Below are 5,424 nucleotides of genomic sequence, written 5' to 3' on the forward strand. Positions count from 1 at the left end.
ATACCCCCAGAGTACAGCCCTTACCGTGTGCCCCTAGAGTACACCTCCTAAAGAATGCCCCCAGAGTGCGCCCCGTCATGCCCCAGCAGTACACCCCCTACAGTATGCCCCCAGCAGTACGCCCCTAAAGTATACCCCCAGAGTACGCCCCCTACAGTATGCCCCCAGAATACGGCCCTTACCGTGTGCCCCTAGAGTACACCTCCTAAAGAATGCCCCCAGAGTACGCCCCCTACAGTATGCCCCCAGAGTACAGCCCGTACCGTGTGCCCTAAGAGTACACCTCCTAAAGAATGCCCCCAGAGTACGCCCCCCATATTGTGCCCCCAGAGTACGGCCCTTACCGCGTGCCCCAAGAGTACACCTCCTAAAGAATTCCCCCAGAGTATGCCCCCAGAGTACGGCCCTTACCGTGTGCCCTTAGAGTACAGCTCCTAAAGAATGCCCCCAGAGTACGCCCCTACACACCCCCAGCAGAATGCCCCCAGAGTACGCCCCATCATGGCCCCAGTAGTACGCCACCAACAGTATGCCCCCAGCAGTACGCCCCCTAATGTATGCCCCCTAGAGCAGTGATTGTCAACCACTGTGCCGCGGCACACAAATGTGCTGTGAGAAATCGCCGTGAGGAATTATTCAATGTCATTTTTTAAAATGAACATTTCTTAATAATTTTCTGCAAATATTATGTCATTGTTGAGTGTCCGTGGTGTAAAGACCGGCAGGTGCAGGTGAGGCGGTAAAGATTTTTCCAATGTAAAAAACGTACTGTGGATCAAAAAAGGTTGAAAAACGCTGACCTAGAGTACACACCTACACACCCCCAGAGTACGCCCCTTACGGTATGCCCCCACAGTATGCCCCCACTCACCCCCAGCAGTACACCTCCTACAGTATGCCCTACAAATGATAGCGAGTGGAGTAGAATGTATCCCACATTTCAGTATTTCAGTGATTAATATTTGGACACATAACTTTCTCTCGTTGATTGACTTTTCCATTCTTATTAAACATCTAAATGTCAACATATTTTTTCTTTAGTTTTTCCGTTTTTTCTTTAGTTTTCCATGCATAAACGTCCGTAATGAGTTTATTATTCTGATTGTGATTATGATTGAGTTTAGGCTGCGGAAGGCGCTGAAAAGTAGGAAGGATTATTAGGGACACGTTGAAAAGGAAAATCATTAAAAAATGTAATAAAGTGAATAAAATGAAGTTAACTATTTTGAGGAAAAAAGTAATCATCATGTTGATGGATTATGAATCATATTTCTGGTTAGATGATTGAAATATTTCCTCTCCGAATCTAGTACTATTACAAATATATTCTCAACTTTTTTTTACAAGTGACATATTTTTTCCTTTAACAGTCAAACTAGATTTTTACCTAATATTTCAACATAAAATTTCAAAATGTTTTTCTCATAAAATGATCTTAAGAGTATTTTGGTCCTAATATAAAGTCAAGTTATTTCTCTGAAAAGTATTTTTTTGGTGTAGTTCAACTTCATTCTGCCTAAAATGACAACTTTTTATCTTCTATTTTTCTTGCCAATGAGACCCTAATATTCCTTCTCTCTAACCACTTGGCCGTGATTGACAAGAATAACAAAAGAATGTTCAAGTTATGAAATATTGCACTTTTACTGATTGAGGCCAAAGTGTCCATCTCATCCTTCCATCATCATATTCATCTGCACGAGTGTAGATGAATATGCTCAGCATAAATACAATCACATATTACATGAGTCAATGATAGAATCATTTGTAAGTCCAATCGCGTATCACATGATTTAATGGTGGAATCTTTTGTAAGTCCATTCACGTATCACATGATTTAATGATGGCACTTTTGTAAGTCTATTCATGTATCACATGACTTCATGATGGAATCTGTCGTAAGTCCAATCACGCATCACATGATTTAATTGTGGAATCTTTTGTAAGTCCAATTGCACGTCATATGAGTTAATGATGGACCCTGTTGTAAATCCAATTGCTTGTCACATGATTTCATGATGGAACTTGTTGTAAGTCCGATCACGTATCACATGATTTAATGATGGAATCTTTTGTAAGTCCAATCGCACATCACATGAGTTAATGATGGACCCTGTTGTAAATCCAGTTGCCTGTCACATGATTTAATGATGGAGCCTGTTGTAAGTTCGGTCACGTATCACATGATTTAATGATGGAATCTTTTGTAAGTCCAATTGCATATCATATGATTCAATGACGGAATCTTTTGTAAGTCCAATCACACATCAAATGAGTTAATGATGGACCCTTTAGTCAATCCATTCGCTTATCACATGATTTAATGATGGAGCCTGTTGTAAGTTTGGTCACGTATCACATGATTTAATGATGGAATCTTTTTGTAAGTCCAATTGCATATCATATGATTCAATGACAGAATCTTTTGTAAGACCAATCACATATCACATGACTTAATGATGGACCTTTTAGTAAATCCAATCGCTTATCACATGATTTAATTATGGAATCTTTTGTAAGTCCAATCACACATCACATGACTTAATGATGGACCCTTTAGTAAATCCAATCGCTTATCACATGATTTAATTATGGAATCTTTTGTAAGTCCAATCACACATCACATGAGTTAATGACAGACCCTGTTGTAAATCCAGTTGCTTGTCACATGATTTAATGATGGAGCCTGTTGTAAGTTCGGTCACGTATCACATGATTTAAGGATGGAATCTTTTGTAAGTCCAATTGCATATCATATAATTCAATGACGTAATCTTTTGTAAGTCCAGTCACACATCACATGAGTTAATGAAGAACCCTTTAGTAAATCCAATTGGTTATCACATGATTTATAGACAGAAATTTTGTAAGTTCATTCACGTGTTACATGAGATCATGATGGAACCTGTTGTAAGTCCAGTCGCGTACCACATGCCAGTGTCGGAAAGAATGTTTTTGTAGAAAGCTTTTGTAGAAAGTGTTTGGCAGGAGGTCCTACGTGGCGTCGGCGTGTTGCGGAGATATTCCCGGCGTGAGTCGGTTGTGTTTGAAAAGCACGGCCTTTTATTGGCTGATTATTGGGGTGAGGCGTTGAGAAGAGCGTCTCCTTGGATAAGCACAGTGATGTTTTCTTTTCTGATATTTCTTTGCTTCCTCGGCTTTGCTATTTTTGGGTTTTTCTACCTCATGTCATCAGTACATATTGGACTTGTAGTATTTATGTCATTTTGTTTGGATTGTCACCCATTTGTGAAAAACAGCAACATCATCATGAAATAAAATGTGCTCTTGAAAGTGAACATCCTGAATTACACATGGGCGGGGGGGGGGGCTTCTCACTGGTAAAGAACTGGCCGTGTTCCCATATTTCTGGATATGTGATGGATTATGGAGGATAATAATAATAATAATAATAATAATCCCAAAAGAATCCAATGTGAAGTATCGTAGTGCGCGTGTTGCTGTGTTTTTATGTGCCATTGTGTACCAGGACAGTTTTGGGACGTTTCCTCTCCATGTACAGAACTTGCACATAGCTGTACTTATTGTACATTTGCTAACAATAAATATACAGCATACATACTGTACATCTTTATACCTGTGTATGTATTGACATAGTACAGTGACTTTTCATGTATTTTCATTTCAGTCAGGCTTTTCAAAGAAATAAAAATGGCTCATTTTTTCCTGAAATGCCCTGTGTGACTATTAATATGATATTGTTATCCATTTCTTTTTCTATTGATTGAGAAGATGCTGGTTTAATTCTGCTCATAACTGATGCATCTTAGATCAACAGAATCAGGAACCTTCACGCTAGTAGTAGTAGTAGTAGTAGTAGTATCAGCAAGTATGTGCAAAAATGACTTGGAATTGCAATTTGAGTCATTCATTCATTCATTTTCTACCGCTTTTCCTCTCGGGGGTGCTGGAGCCTATCCCAGCTGTCTTTTGGCGAGAGGCGGGGTACACCCTGGACTGGTGGCCAGCCAATCACAGGGCACATATAGACAAACAACCATTCACACTCACATTCATACCTATGGACAATTTGGAGTTGCCAATTAACCTAGCATGTTTTTGGAATGTGGGAGGAAACCGGAGTACCCGGAGAAAACCCACGCATGCACGGGGAGAACATGCAAACTCCACACAGAGATGGCCGAGGGTGGAATTGAACCCTGGTCTCCGAGCTGTGAGGTCTGCGCGCTAACCACTTGAACGCCGTGCCGCCCCAATTTGAGTCATGTGAAGAATTTGAATTGAATTGGCTCCACTTCGCAGGATGTTGAATTGCAATTCCAGGAAGTGGAATGAAAGTGATTTAGTAAAAGGAAGGCACGTATTTGTCACGTTTGACAAAGTTTTTGGCTTCAATACAAAAAAGGCTAACCATGAAAGACCAATTCCCTTCCCCTCCGCTGTGGATGTGTTAAGGAAGGAACGGCGTTGGCACGTCCAGTCACGTTTCAACTTTTTGGTGCTTTGCTTTTCCTTGGAGGCGTTTGTGCTAGCAGCTAGCAGTTGATGACGGCCACCACGGAACGGGACACAAAATCCGGTCCTGGCTGCTCAGTACAACAAAGTTGGGAGTGAGCATATTTAACTTCTTTTGGCCATTTTCCATGTAGTCATTGTTTATTGGTCCATTTCATGGTTGGTAATGATGGTTGTTCCCCAGCCGCGGCACGGCGGTCGAGTGGTTAGCGCAGCTAGGAGACCAGGGTTCAATTCCACCCTCGGCCATCTTTGTGTGGAGTTTGCATGTTCTCCCCGTGCATGCGTGGGTTTTCTCCGGGTACTCCGGTTTCCTCCCACATTCCAAAAACATGCTAGGTTAATTGGCGACTCCAAATTGTCCATAGGTATGAATGTGAGTGTGAATGGTTGTTTGTCTATATGTGCCCTGTGATTGGCCCGCGACCCTCGTGAGGAAAAAGCTGTACAAAATGAATGAATGTTCCCCAGCCCATGAGCTAGCTTAGCATCAGGTCGGTAAGAGAGGAGGATGGGACGGTTCTCTGTGTTTGTTGGGCCTGGAAGGGAAGCGGCGGCCGATAAAGTAGAAAAGTAAAGTTGCGTGAAAGAAAAGAGGGCGTCGTTATTAGCGACTATTTTGTAAATATCAAAGCCGCGTGTGCTTCATTTGCATTCTGATGAAAGTGGAGTGGATGCGCGTGAACTCGGAGGTTATCTGGCGAGCCGCAGCGGCGAGCAGCCGAATCAGACGACTCGGCAACGGCGCGGCTCAAGAGGATGAGCCACGGACCTCTCTCAAATCACTTCCTTGGTAACAATTAAAATATGCAAAGTGATAATTTTCCTTAAGTAGCCTTAAATGTGCAATCTATTTCCACGTCCAAAGCTGGCGGCTGGCGTGGATGACGAGGGCGGCGGCGGCGGCGGGGGCATACATTATGCAAA

Source organism: Doryrhamphus excisus, linkage group LG12, assembly GCF_037039965.1.
Source record: "Doryrhamphus excisus strain RoL-2023G ecotype Guam linkage group LG12, RoL_Dexc_Guam_v1.1, whole genome shotgun sequence".
NCBI classification, from domain to species: domain Eukaryota; kingdom Metazoa; phylum Chordata; class Actinopteri; order Syngnathiformes; family Syngnathidae; genus Doryrhamphus; species Doryrhamphus excisus.